Raw genomic sequence first — 16040 nt, forward strand, 5'->3', positions numbered from 1 at the left:
AATTGAAGTTTTCTTGGAAAGGAATGTTTATTTATTAGTTTTATTTTGATACAGTTTCCTTATTGGCAAAAAAAAAAAAAAAAAACACAATTTAATCACAACTGTTAGTCTTACATGCATACTTCCCGCTGAAAAAATGGTCAGAAAAAGATATGAAAAGTTTGAAGCAAAAAAAAAAAAAATCTGACTTTTTATATGATTCTCAAGTCTCCTACATTGAATTAGAGAAATCACAAGCATGAAAAATAATCTAAACACAATATATATAAGTATATATGTATATAATAGTATTTTTGCGTAACTATTTTATAGATGAACCGGTGAAATAGACTATCTTTCGTGTAAAAATAATCTATTATTTTAAATAAACTAGAGCAATTTTTATATTAAAAAGCAAAAAAGTTGACGATTAAAACCGAAAGTACCTTTAACGTATTTCTGAACAAAAGTGATAAATCAGCTTTAATCCTTTCGGTGAAATAAATTTAATTGACGATTGAACGAAGATCTGAAGAAGAAATTTAGCGTTTATATATATATATATATATATATATATATATATATATATATATATATATATATATATATATATATATATATATATATATATATATATATATATATATATATCTTTGAAATAAATTTAAATATGCATCTTTCCTGGCAATTTAAACGGCTGCTAATTTTATTTTTCATTTGCGCTGAGGGAAACTTTTTTTTGAGCTGTAATTAAGCTCTCTGAAAAGCAAATTCAAAATTATGCATTAATTTTCATTTAAAGATCAAAGTGAAAGTAATTGCTTTGCTTTTAAATAATTTTGGTATTGTATTACGTAAATGGGAATAATGTTGATTCAGTTAAAATGTACAACTAACTAAGGTTTGTTTTGAATGTATCAAAGATTACTATTTTTTTTTTTTTTTTTTTTTGACACTGTGTTTCCCCTTAATTATTGAAATATTGACTCATAAGCTTGATCAAAGTTAATTTAATATTACTAAAACATGAAAATATGCTTACAAATCTTGAAACAAATTCAATGTTTCAATATGCGTTAATACACACACTAGAACAAGAAAAAAGTACTTCATAACTACGGAAGCCTAATTTCTCTCAGTTCATTAACGATTAAACAGGTCTTTGATGAAAATATTCCTTGAAAAGTAAGCGTTGTTTCTAAAGTATATTTGGTATCTGATTTCAGAAAAAAATGAACATCAAATTTCATCACTTAGGGTGCACGTTTACGTAGTGCCCTTTTTTCAAAACGAATTATAACTGGAGAGCCAACAGTCATAATAGATTGATGCTGCTCCCTAGCAAGTATCCTCCCAAGTTTTTGAGCATTAGTCGACCTTCGGTTTATCATGCAGAAAGAATAAGATGTTTTCTACCAAGTCGAGTAAATTTTGAGTTGAAAGTTTTGAAGTTCATTGTGAATAAATAATACTTAGTTATGAAAGAACAAATATATAACAATTAGCAGAATTTTTTCCTTTGTTGAGAATTGTATTTGTATGAGCTAAAATGTCATTGAATTTTTTTGCACGGTAAAATAAATCCAAACGTGGCGAAGGGATAAGTTTACGAGTTGACGTCTGAGCACCTTCACGCACGTTCTTGCTGTGTCTCACTTCTAAGTGTGTCCTGACTTTTTTTTGCTCCAAACTATCTCAACATTTTTTAGTATTTTCAGGCTATTTAGTTTCGAAAATCACCATTTAATTTTTAATTGAGTTACAAATTCGTATCGTATAGCTTACACTCATGTAGTGCTTGCTGTCTTCATGCCCGTTTAGTTCTTACTTTATACACTATTCAGTCTGTAATAAATTTGCTTCATTTTAACGATGGTAACACATTATGCTCAAAACACTAACAGAACCACGTTTAGGTGTCAAAGGTGTCAAAATAAATATGCGTAAAAGTGCCCCGGTGTCCGATGCAAGTTTACGCAACTAATTTAGACTAAAAAATATTTTTTTAACGGTTAAAAATACAAACTGAGCAACAACGGAATATACTAATTTTGACTCCATTAACTGCTTTATAACCGCATTGTATAAAATTTCCTAAGTTGAAACATAAAATTTAGAAAATTCATTAAAAAAATTAATCGTTAATGTGCCCCGGTCTACCCTATAATTTTTTCACAATATAAAATTTTCAGTTTTCCGTTGTGTTTTTTGTGAATATAGAATTAACATGTATTTCATTTTTTTTAGCGCGCTACAGTTCATTAAACTTATATCTGTGAGTTGGAGGTAAATTGTCCTATTGTTTATTGTGCATTTTGCTCAAAATTTAGAATCAAGCCCCATCTGACTCAACGCGCTATAGCATATTTAGATTTACAGAACAGTAAGATTTTGATAAGTACATTTTTGTTTTAGAGGCATTCCGTGCCTAATCATCGAAAGGTGGACACCCAAAATTGGCAGATTTTGATAAAACTTGGCGAGGTTGTTTTTTCTATGGATATAAGAATAATTGCCAAGCTTTTTCTTGAATGTATATATTAGTTTCTGAACAGCAGTAATTTTAGGTTTTTCAGAAACGTAACAAAAAATTGTATTATTCAGCTATCGTACATACTTGTACAGAATTCCCTGTAAAAAAAAGTTATTTTTTTAAGATTCAAAGCTTTTTTTTTTGCTTTTTTGTTCAATATTGTACTGAAAGATGAAATATAGGGTTAGATTTAAGATCTAAAATCAGTAAATCCACTTTAAGAAATTTAAACATCAATATTGAATTCAGTTTCGAGCAGTGACGTTCTCAGAAACTACTCAATAGCAATTTTTGCCACCCACTCTGTTATTTTGCCATACATCTCGAGATCATTGGGCGAATGTAAACTTTATTGCTTGCCTTTTAGTTATTTTCGATCTTTTCCACAGAAAAATTGGAGTTTCATTTCCAAGACTTCTTTGTTGATTCATAACCCATGGTCGTCTTGTTTTCAGGGCAAGAATTAGTTTATTGGATGTTTTAATCATAGCATCGACTTGAACAAGCATCATCATATGACACAGACTCATTCACATCTGCCGTAATATTCGGCAATAACGGAGAAGAGTTTGATGTGCAAGGAAGATCTTCTACTGAACTCGAACTACCATCATCATAGAAGACTATTTTACTCACACTGCAGTACCCGGTAATAACGTCGCAGATCTAGGTGCACTAGGAAGATCTGTCGTTAATAAATTGGAAGCATCACCAACTAAGTCACACTGTCTCATTCACACCTACTGGAGTATTCGACAGTAACGGCATGTAACTAGATGTTTAGTAAGATTTATAGATGAAATATAATTATTGTCAGACATATTATGATACTTAGCCATTAAGGCTGCGAAAGAATTTTAACATTTCCTTTGACATCCATTAGAAGTATGTGCTCAGGTAACTTTATGTTGTAATATTTTAAGTTAAATTTAAAACGTGTAACTTAAAACTTCGTTACATTTTTCCATTTTTCTTTGAAAAAAATTTTTTTTTTCATTTCCTCCATTGGAAAAGACTCATTTTATTTCATTAGCCATTATTACATTTAAATTTCACCGGAAACATTGAAAAAAATAACAAATGTAAACATATTATAACTTTTGACTGACGCCATCTTGAATACATGAGCCGCCGCAACTGTCGCTATCTTTCTCCCACAGTCAACGATACTATTTTTACAACAATAAATCAATCTAGCTGTTGAGTAAACAACTCAATCAATGCGAAGCAAATTAATTTTGTACTAATTTATATATAAATAAACTATTGAAATTACAGCCTTACTAAAATGGTTTGAGTTTATTTCTTCTTTCTTCGCAAAAACAGCATCTGGTCATCATTGTCAATAACAAAAAAGTTTGGTCATAACAAATTTAAGTTTCTAAAAGGGTTTAGAAGTTAGAAAAAAAAAGAATTCCTAAGCGTATTTAAAAACCAATATCATCACCTGTAAAGATGTGATGCACACTAATAAACGCAACGTTTACCGGAAGTCAAGCAGCTTGCACGCTGCTTGAAAGAGTTTGGAGAAAGATATATTCAAGAATAAGCTTTCTTAAAACTCTCTCTCGGAAACGTTGCTAGATCTGAGACTAATAGTTAAAAACATCACATCCTCAGCATCATAATTGGCTCGACAGCCCGTTGTGGGCCTTGGCCTTCTTCAGGAGATCCCGCCAGGCAGTCCTCCTCTTTGCCGTTGACCTCCAGTTTTTGACTTTAATGATGTTTAAAACATTACATACAGAAGTTATTCTGTAAGTGTGAATATGTTTAAAGTCAGAGGTATTTTTTCTTCAGTTTTCTGATAGTCAGAATCATGTGTTCTCTATAATCTGCCGAGGTAAAGCAAAACTATGGATAAAAAAGATCGCTTAAAAATCGGAAGATGGAAGATCGAAGAAACTTGAGCTCTGGCTTTTTAACAAGTTTGCATTCAACAAATTAACTTGTTAACTATATTACTTTCCTAATAATGATAAAAAGCAAATTCAATAAAGGTCACACTAATCGAAAATGCAATGCAAAATTAAAAAGGCCTAATACAGTAAATAGGGATAACAGGAATAGTGTAGCGCAGTAACCGCGGAAAAGCGAATTCGTGGATAATCTGAAGAATAGGTAAAAACGATACTAGTGTATGTAATAGCTTGAGAAGATTAATAACACTCAAAAACATTTAAATTGTAGCTGAAACGATAACAGTGTATGTAAAAGCTAAAAACGAGTCACTCACTTTTGCGAATGAATTACATACATACCAGATTACACCAAAAACAAGTAGGAGAGAGGATGTGAATTTTTATGCACAAGACTGATGGTCCGGTCACTCGTTTGCGTGAGTAAGTAATATAGATATTAAGCAGTAAGTGCTGTATATCTAAAGCAGTAAGTAGTGTAGATCTAAAGCGGCAAATAGAGTAGATTTAATAATCAGGTTTTCAATTTCGTAGGTGACCATGCAGGGTTTGATGCGATTGGAGCGGAAAAGTTTTCAAGTTTGAAAGTCCACGTATAAACCGTTCGCGGATAATCGAGAGTTTACTTTATAGCAAATTTGAACCTTTACAGGATTACTATGTTTTCCGGGGTATTTTATATATCGTTGCCTCAGCGCAACTGTAAGATATCCTACTGTTTCTTTAGGCTACGATATGTCACTTTTAGTAAAAGTAGTACGGCAACAGTACAGGGGGCGTGCACAGGGGTGGGCGAGGGGGAGGGGAGAAGGGACACCTGTCGGACCGGGCACGAGCCTGTAGGGACAGGTGTAAACAATATGAAGGGGGCTCGTATAAAAGTCATTAATGACGGGATTTCTGTGCTCGTCCCTGCAGCAGTATATTTTGTGGAGTTTGTGTTTGTCAAAGTTTCTTGGAGCTAAACAAACAACGATTTGTTGCTTGAATTTCTCGAAGAAAGATTGAACAAAAAGAAAGAAGACAAAACTAAAGAATTTTTCATTTAGATCTAATTACTACTCACTGGTGATAATTTTTTTAATCCCATGCCGGCATGGCAATTCTGTGACCATGTGCTAAAAGTAAGAGGAATAAATAATTTTCTAGAACATTTATCGTGTTTACAAGTTCAATGGAAACATTTTATGAAAAACGTCTAAAACTTCACATGATAAAATGTTTAGCTATACTATGTATTAAAAATTACATATCCGTTACGTTTACCTCAAAGAAATAAATTCTCTTTTCTATGAAACGTATGTAATGCAAATAAGCAGTAAAATGTCTCTCAAGCAAGCTTCAGAAAGGGAAATCCATCTTCTTAGGGAAAACTTTAGCATATTTGAATTTTATGGTCTTATAACGTCTCAGCAGTTGTATAATGCATGAAAGATTTGTCGTATTGCTTAGTGGTGGAATAATCAAAAGTTTCCGAAAGCTACTTTTGATGCACCATGATATATTTTCAATCTGATACAGTGTCTTTTTTATTCTCATTCTTTTTCGAGTTCGATTACATTTCTAGTGGCTGCTTTTTGCATGCACGTTTTCTACTGAATTGAAAAAGGATTATCTTATTTGAAAAATCACATCACTATAGACATACGGTGAAGTAAAGGAATTAATGCATACATACATATAAATACTTGAAGAAAACATGTCTACATTGCTGTGGCGAAATAAAGAAATGTAGACTTAGTATAATGTTTATTACAAGACCATTAACCGCAAGCACTAAAACTGTTTATTAGGTAACGATATACTGGTTTGAAACTGTGATAATGCTTAAAATACATCACCAGCTCAGTTATTCCATCCGAGGACTGCAGTTTCGTGCTTTTTAGCACTTATCAGCCCGGAAAAAAATCACATGAGCTGGAGGCGAAAAACATCTTAAGTTAGCCAAGAGAGCCAAACAAACTGGTAGCTAATGTAGAATTAGCACACCCGATGAGTGACCGCAGCAATGGTGCGGTTCAACTCAAAGATGCACGAAACTACAGTCCTCGGATGGAATAACTGAGCTGGTGGTGCATTTTAAGTATTTCTGCCTTAGCTCTATCTTAAGGCTGTAACTTACTACAAAATACTGTGATAATGGTTTATTAGTTTACTTAAATCAGTGAAAAATTGTGCAACAAAAAACAAATCTTTCAGATCGTCAACAACAAACAAGATGAAAAAATATCCAAGTATGAGTATTGATCATTACGAGTATTGATCAAGCACTATAGAAGAACACGACTTCTTGCAATACTCATGTAGTAAATGGTGAAATATTAGTTAAATTTAAATATAAAGCAAAATCTTATTCTGTTGCTAGACGTAACATTTAATATCAATAGAAACTTTTTTTTAGATCTGCGTAGGTTAATTTGGGTTGTAAGAAACGCTTAGGAAACTGGATACATAGTGAATTTTTGGATAACTTAGTGTGAACATTTTAAAAAAGCTTATCTATTTGCCCAATATTGTTCCGTTAAGTGAGTTTTTTTTGTAACCTAAAAAGTGAAGTTAGGTTTATGCAGCCCCAACATTATATTTTGTGTGCAATCCACACAATTTAGCACATAAAAAATAAAAATTCCAATTATTTTTGGTATTATTTACTTCTATAAATGCAACTGAAATATAACCGTAAGTGATATTGATATACATGTAAACATTACTCAATGTCAAATGCAAAAGTCAAATTCTTCAGGGGTGTAAATCACCATACCTTAGAAGTTAAAGATTAATAAAAACGACGAAAATAATTGTCGAAATATAACTGAAAGTTCTAAAAAAGATGATGAATATAATAGATATAGCAATCCTGATCTCTGTACCCATAAAATATGTCAATAACATACTGAAATATTATCTGTGTTTGTGAAATAGTATTTCTTAAAAATCTAATGTAAGTATTAAACACACAAAATCAATCAGATTATTTCCCGGAAAAATTTCCAACGCTTAATTTAACTCTATTAAGCCTTTTCTTGATGTTATTGCCTACTTTGGAGTTACTACCTTTATCTGAAACTGCGCAGTTTGTAAGGGAGCCGGTTAATTGAATCAGTGGTTAATTAAATGAACCGGTTCAATAAATCAAACTGTCAAAAACAGAACCAATTCCAGCTTTATTGAATCAGTCGCTTTATGGAATCAAAGCTGTTTAGAACAAAAGTGATTCATATAAGGAGCCAATGAATAAACAATAATTGGAGAAAACTCCATCAAGTATAAGTAATTTTTAACTGATATTTTGGAGGCAATGTTTCGTAAGCTAATTGTAGTTTTAAAAGAATTAGCAAAAACAAAGTTAATCAGCACACAGCAATGCATCCCAACTAGCAATTTTCTTCATAACACTCAAAAGCAAATTTTTATCTACTTTTCACTTCCTTTTCACTCCATGGAAATTCTTCTCATTTAATATGCAGAAGTAGAAGATAAATTTATCATCTTTAAATGCTTCATTTTACGTTTTAATCCTTACTATGTTAGGGAAAGTAATATTTAGCAGCTTAACATAAAGTTAAACCTTTAATATAATCTCAACTTGTCTCATAAAATATGTAGATTATTAGAAGGGGAGTTGATATATGAAGTAGTTTCTTAAACTTCATCTGTCTACAAGATGATGATTATAGACCGGAGGAAAGATAAATAATTTGAGAAATGAATGCACTAATTTGCAGACTACAGTTATGGTTATTATTGAAAGTGCTGTTGAAAGCAAAATATTGAAAGTTTCTTTTATCTTTGAGCATAGATGTAGACTGCATATACATTTTACATCCAGTTCAATACCACCATGAGTAAAAAATATTATTTTTTGACTTTATGGGCGGTATTGCAATGTTTTTGCAGGGCTTTGAAATGAAATGCAATTAAATTTCCCGTTTAACCTGCAAGACCTCTATTTTCGCAACGGTTATTCCTATATACATACTTCTTGCTGCAAAATTGTTCAAATTTAGATGCAGAGTTAAGATATTGAAAGTTTGAACAGAAAAAAGAAGGATCAAAAATACAAAATTTAATTTTATGTACGAGCTCTAGGTTCCCTAACTTATATTTAAGGAAATAATCTCCATTAAAAAAATATTACTAACGCAAAAAAACGACATTTATGCGATCAAAACTCAAGGAGATATTAGAATTCAAAGTTTTAAGGGACCATGTAAAAGATGAGCTATATTTTCCCCAAAAGGTGTTACTGACGGCTAGTGTAAAGTGATGTAAGTCACAAAACGCTGCGTTTCATATTTCGGTGAATATTGGTCGAACAAATGTCAAACTATTTGTGTTGGAATTGTTCTTCAATGGAGATTATGTCCCTATAGATAAGTTAGGGGACCATGAGCCTTATACAAATATAAATTTTGTATTTTTTAACAACTTTTTTTTTCGCTCCAATCTTTCAATATCTCTCTGCATCTGGTTTTGAAAATTTTTGCAATTAGAAGCATGCCTCTAGGACTAACGGTTGCGAAAATAAAGTCTTGCAAGTTAACGGAAACACCCGGTAGACGGTTATACTTAAAAATTGCTTTGTATTTCTTTTTCTTCTCTAATATGACTGCAATTGATATATTTTTGTGCATTGATTGCTAAAAATCTATTGTTGCAGTTTTGTGTGAAAATAATTAAAGCACCAACTATTTTCCAGTTAAATGTTCTAAATGTGCGGTGCTGTAGCCTGTAGCACCTAAAAAAGTAGAATATAGAGTAAAATATTGATAAAATTGCAAATGAAATGTATTGATAGTTTTTGAAAAACCATGATAAAAACTTATAAGTGTGAGTCAGTTGATATCCAGAAAAAATCTCTCATTCTCAATCATCTGAGACACTTACGATGCCGTGTCGTCTTAGAGCAGGAGCAGCAACTGGAGAGAGCAAGTCCAATCATTGGCGTAGGAAAGGCTGAAGCAAAGATCTCAAGTCACGTGTTTCAACTTCGACAATTGGGAGACGCGGTTTTCGTGAAACGAGTGGAATAAACTTGATTTCTTCCAATACTTTACTTTTAAATATACCACGTGACTTGGGATCCTTGCTTCAAGAATTGAAGGCTTCACTCTATACATTTTTTATTCTTTCTCTATTTGTGTAGTCATAATGGATCAATTACTTAGCTCTAAAGTTTCAGGATTGCACCGTGGAAAAAAGAACCAAGCTTGTTTTTTTTTGTTGAGTAAAACTGAATATATGCTGAAAATGCACTTGATTAAGATTTTTTTTTTTTTTTTTGGTGTTAAAACGTGATCCAAATTTGTGGTGGATCTCCAAAGAGAAGTATACAGCTTGCTCATGGAGCATGTCCCTGTTAAACCTACAAAATCTCTATTTTCACAACCGCTACTCCCTAGAATTTTCAAGCTCCAGACAGTTCCAAATGTAGATACTAATTTTATAAGCATCCGGTACAAAGATTTTTAGGATTTCACTCTTATTTTTTCCTAAATTTTATAAATAAATAAAGAAAATAATGGATAGTGTTTAAGAGATAATCATTATTTAAATTTTGCTACTGAAAAAAAAGTGCTTATTTGCTTTTTTTTTTTCATTTGAAACTGTGAGAAGCAGAGGTATATAAGTGGCAAAATTAAAAATTTGGAGATAACCAGTACAAATGGCAGGTGAACCTCACTTCTGCCTTGAGGAATGAGATAGTACAAGTAGCCCTGGTAGGTGCTGCTATACAGCATGATTTAGAAAAACGTTTCAATGAAAGTCTACCTAGGACCTTATCTTTAAACGCGTTTTTCTCAAAACTTAAAAAAAAAAATGACCACTTACATCCCTTTGCTTCTCACTGCCTGATTTGTGCATTTAAGAACGTAATTGAAAAAAAAAGGTATATAATGAACACTATTTTTCTTTTTGTCAAAAAGTAGTCACGTACAATGTTTCGCAAGGAACGTTGGTATAATATCGCTATTGAGTCATCACCTCAATGCAAAAAGCTGTGACAAGCTTTTAAATGTAATTAGAAACCTAGCATTACATTATTATAAATCTTAACATGTAACAAAAAAATAATTAATTAATTTAGGAAGAAAAGACATATCTAATAGTATCTTTTAACCAAGTTAAATACAAAGAATGCTCAACAATCCGTAAAAATTAGTAGAAATGGCTGTATTTAATTACATTATGCAGCAAATAAAATATCTTTAAAAAATTCAGTTGGTACTAAACTAACATCAAAACGAAACTGCTTAAGAGAACAAAAATATTAACAATCAGTTTCTTGTCACTATCTTAAAAAAAATTTCCTATGAAAACGAAAAGTTCTTTCAAAGAAAATTTAATCTTGCAGAAACGTTATGTGAAGAACTAATTCAAAGTTTTGAGAAGTCTAAGCAATTACTCAACATGTCCGGAGAAAACTTCAGTTTCTAAAATGTGACATTTTTAGCGTACTTTTGAGTAAAGAGTCAAGAAATGTCACGTGACAGAATGTAAAATATTTACAGATAAGTTAGTCGTTCCCCTTAAAGTTTCTTTTAGATTCCAAGGAAACCAGAAGCCAGATAATTGCTTAAATAAGAGTGGTAGTTAAATTACTCAATCGGAAATCTTTGTCAAGCGAATTAAAATCTTTTATCTATTTCATTTATTCTGTTTGATACGCTTTGTTTAAAAGCTACGTTTACTATCTCATGACTTGGACTTAATTCCCTTACTAATGAAAATAGTTACGAAGTAAACAATTGCTATATAAATAGAGGAAAATATTGAAAATATATTTTAAGCTTAGTTTTTATTACAGTCATTTGTTACCAATTTGCATTTTACTTCTCAGTTTAGAAACAACTGCATAAGTGTCCTTCCAAAAAGAATACCACATTTCATGTATTAGTTTTTTAAATCTAAATCTATCTAATTTGACTTAAGTTTAAGTTTGATTAATAGGAAAGGGTAAGAATTTATCTGTGTTGTAAAAATTCTTCTGGTAAATTCAGAGTTATTAAGAGATTTCCGAATATTCTATTCATGAAAAAGAATATTTTTCTATACACTGTTAAATAATCCAGTGTTGAAAAAAATTGTATCAATAAAATTGTTTTTCAGATATCCATGTATGCAAGACAAACAAATGAACATACTTTTATGTTAATACAATAAACTTCTACTATTAAGTTAAATTATTTTACAGTTTTTAATACTTTCTGAATAAAATCAAACAATTATGTGGTTAAAAATTGATAAAATTGTAGAAACTGATCATCAGTTTCTACAGATGAAATTCAAAGTGTTTAATATACGATGAATCAATAATGCTAGAAATGAAAAAAAAAATGAACAGAGATATTTGAAGAAGGAAAATCGTAAATATATATCTCTCTTTATAAACAGAAAGAAAGATAAAAAAATTCTCAGTTGTTGAAATATTTGCATTATAAAAATCTTAGGCCACAGGAAACTCATTGAAGATCTCTTTAACTTTAAAATATTTAAGCTTATAAAGTTTATAATAATCAGGGATGTCATAACAATTTTTAAAATCATTAACGCAAGAATAAATTTCAATTATATTAAATTTTACGTACTCTACAAACTGATGATTTAACATTTAAATACAATTTGGAAATTGGTTTTTTCTAAGCGATTTAGTTATGATTATTCTTCTTCATCAGCACAACAGCCTGGTGCAGGCCAAGGCTTTCTCCATCTGCTTCCTCCAGGCGGTACGACACGTTGCCAGGTTTCTCCACCTGTTCACTCCCAAAATTTTTAGGTCCTTCTCAACACTATCCAGCCACCTTGTTGCTGGTCTTCCCCTTCTCCTTGTACCCTCAATCTTCGAAAAAGTTAGCTTTTTAACCATGTCCAGATCTGCACGCCTAAATACGTGCCCCAGCCATCTGATTCCATTGGCTTTAATTACTCTTAGGATGTTGGGTTGAGTTATGATTATTACTAATAAATATATTTTTTTGCTTTACGACCAATCATTGCAAATGATTCAGCAATGGGTTTTAAATTGACTTGACGTATTAGTCTCGATACATATTATTTTTTAAACTATTGTTTTGAAGCACCAATTCGAAATGATTTAGAATCAAATAAATGGTTTTTCGTTTCCTTTTCCTGTAAATTATTATAAATGAAACCTTTATTTTCCAGGTGAATTCATTTAAATTACATCCACTCAATTAAGGCATCATTACTCTTTACTCCATTTTATTTTGAGACTGTAACACAAGTGCTACTTTTAAACGTTTTCTTGTTTAAATTTTTAAAGCTCTTTTTAAAATTTAATATCTTATTTTCTGTAGCTATAAATGTCTACTCTGTATTTCTTATAAAATTTAACGTGCTGTTTTGTATAATTGAATTATTTTCTTGTCATGCATTTGTGAACACAGTTTATCTTTTTTCTTGTAAAATTATTATTTTTTTTTTAAAGTAAAACGTTTTTTTCATGGAAAAGCAATAATTAATAAGTTAAAGAGGAGCAAAATTATTTAAAATAAATGCGAATTATTACACAATAACTACTTTTGTTACGCTTTGGATACTAATTCATTTCTGTTGTTGCATTTACGTCTGCTGAAAGTGTAGTCTGTAAAGTGTATTTAAAATTTTCTTTACTAACTGGAATAGATAGGGTCAATTGGGGTAAAATATAACAAAATTTTAATGTTTTAGCTTGAGATTCACCTTTTTCTTTTGAATAAATTGTAAGATAAAGTTTTGTGGATTATGTTCAACACTACACTCTTTGAAAGTGAGTAATTATGAAATTTGACTTTCTGACTGTTTGTTGAAAAAAACTAATGAAACAGAGCAAATGAAATCATATTTCCTTTTACTCCAGGGACTATAGGGTAAATGGAACCACCCACATATTTCCCCATATGATTGTTATAGATATATAATGGCTACATACACAATCAGTTCGGAAGCTTAAAAAGTTCAACAACAACAACAATCTGTGGCCTGTATTTCTCACGCAACCAGAATTTATTCTTAAAAAAGAACAGGAAAAATGAAAAACTTAGCTTTTCCGTTTTTCTGAGAGTACAGTATTTATGGGGTAAATGGAAACATTTTTATTGCACATCAAAAGCAGAGGGTGTGTTAAAATTTATTACTAACTGCTTTAGCATACTTACAAAAAAAAAAAGTTAATTTGTAATTATTGATCTTCTAAAGTGGAAAATGAAAGATAACTCAGTTTCAAAAGCATTTTTCTTTTTTCATGGCGTCATATTCAAACAATGATGCACTTATATTCAGTTTAGTTTTTAAAATTACCAGTGTTGACAATAGAGTTTGTTACCTTTTATTCCATACTTCCTGTTACCCAACGTGACATTAATTCTTTTCTTTACACCTGCCGTTATAGCACATTTAATCGCTTTTGTAGGCCTCAAAATTCAAATGTTTTTGAATGTTCTCATGTTGAAATGTAGTTATATTATTATTATTTCTATTAAATGTAATGCATATTAAGGCACATTTTAAAGATGACTGTTATTACTTATCATAATTATTATGTGAGCAAACAGTAAGCAATTTGAACTATAATTATAAATTACTGACTAGGCATATACCATTTTGTAACTAATTCTCACTTAGTTGTAATAGTTCTCTTTTGATGAATGTTCGCACTAAAAATAAAAACTATACATATTTATGAAATTAAATACGATCAAAATCAGAACTAAACATTTTTGATTAATGTTTAATGTATTTTTTTTAATGGCATGCGTTGAAAAAATATCTATAAATTTCCCTTCACACACGTTCATATGTAGTCCAAAATATAATTGTTTATGCAAAGACGAGCTAATAAATAACTGCTAATTTCTAAATCAAAATTCAAGTATTATGAGTAGTTTTTTTTTAAGGAAAAAAATCTGAAGATTTAATAGTCTCTGGTTTCTGTTGTATAAATTATAGCTTTTGACTTTCGCAGAAGTAAAGCGCATGGCGGTTTCAAAGTGAGATCGTTTAAATCTACGTAGAGCTCGTTTTGAGAATCGTATGCTTTTGAAACTTAATGTAAATGTTACATGGACCAGAAGGAAAGGAATCGTGGAGCAAAAAGCACTAGCTCAAATGTTTCAACCCTAGGTAAGGGTTTATCGGCTCCCTTATGAATTACCATTATCATCGCAAAGATGCTGCAATAAGCTAAGAAACCTTTTCAACTACTGTTACGCATGCTATTACACCCAAACCTCTTTTTGTGGGCCTTTTTTTGTGCGATTTTTTTTGTGCGAATTTTTTCTGTGCGGTGTATGAAAACTTCAATCCGATTGGGACTCAATTGACGATAGTATTTATAAAACGGACGAAGTTATTTATAAAATGAACGAACTTTTTTTATGCAATTTTTTTTTGTGCGGTCCCTATCCACTGCACAAAAAAGATTTGGATATACATGCAAAAGAAAACGGAAATACTACAACGTTAAATCACACAAATTGGGAAAAAATTGCATACACGAGTTTTAGGGATACAAAGACAGACTATCCGACATCCGGCAAAAGTTGTCTTCCCTAAGCTTACCTCTTTTGGGCTGAAAAAACTGGTTCCATGTAGCCCCAAAAACACATGTACACTGCAAATAATCGGTACACATTTGAAACTCTTTAAGTGTTCCAGTTGCCTGAATATGTGCTAAAATGTATTTCGAATGTGTTGTGTACAAAGAAATGAAGCTGAAATGTTTTACTAATCCGTTCCGTTTTAAAGAAAACGTTCCAAAAGTGCACCGAATGTGTTTCGCTGGGAATCTCTATTCAGCCGAAGTTTGGGAATACACTTGAGAACACATAGCGCGCAGATTTGAGAGTGCTTGTAAAATCACTGCTTTCTTAGCTACGCCATGTTTGTAAACAATCTGGATCGGCCGCAATCATTTTCGTGATATTTTTGAATGCCCAAACGGTACGCCACTTTCCTTTTTTATGTTCTTTACAGATAATTTTTGTATTTGTACATTTACTGAGCTTCATACTTTTGTTTTAAATAAACTAATAATTTACCATACCGCTTAAGTTTTGAAATAAAATGAAATCCTGTGTTTTAAAACTGTGTGGTTACGTTAAGACTAACGTGTTACGATTCTAATTTTGAAACTTGACGATTGATTTAGGGCTCCTGTCCTTATCTTTCAATTTAGAATTTTTTAAGAGCATCGGAATTAGAGGTTTAAACAAGGGCTCCTAAACTGCGGGTTATGACCCAAAAACATTTCTAATCAAGGTTGAAGGGCATTTCTTACGCTGTTAAATTTCAATCTTAAAAAAAAGCATCTCTTTCATCTAAATGCTTTTTATACGTTCTGTCATCTACTTTTTGTTTTTACAAATAGTTCAGGTGATTTTATTTTTCTGGTTAGCAATTTTTTGATACGTTAGTATTTTTGCTTGTAAACATCCAATAAGATCGATCATCTTGTGCACAACTTTTTGGTTTTCAAACCGAAAAAGAATGAATCGCAGGAGGTTCTGCGGCTTAGATTAGGTTAAACTTGAATATGATCAAAATCTACCACAATGGTATGAATGAGATTCGAACCTAGGTCCAGAGATCAAGATTCTTCTAAGTAATGA

This window comes from Uloborus diversus, chromosome 3 (assembly GCF_026930045.1).
Source record: "Uloborus diversus isolate 005 chromosome 3, Udiv.v.3.1, whole genome shotgun sequence".
Lineage (NCBI taxonomy): Eukaryota > Metazoa > Arthropoda > Arachnida > Araneae > Uloboridae > Uloborus > Uloborus diversus.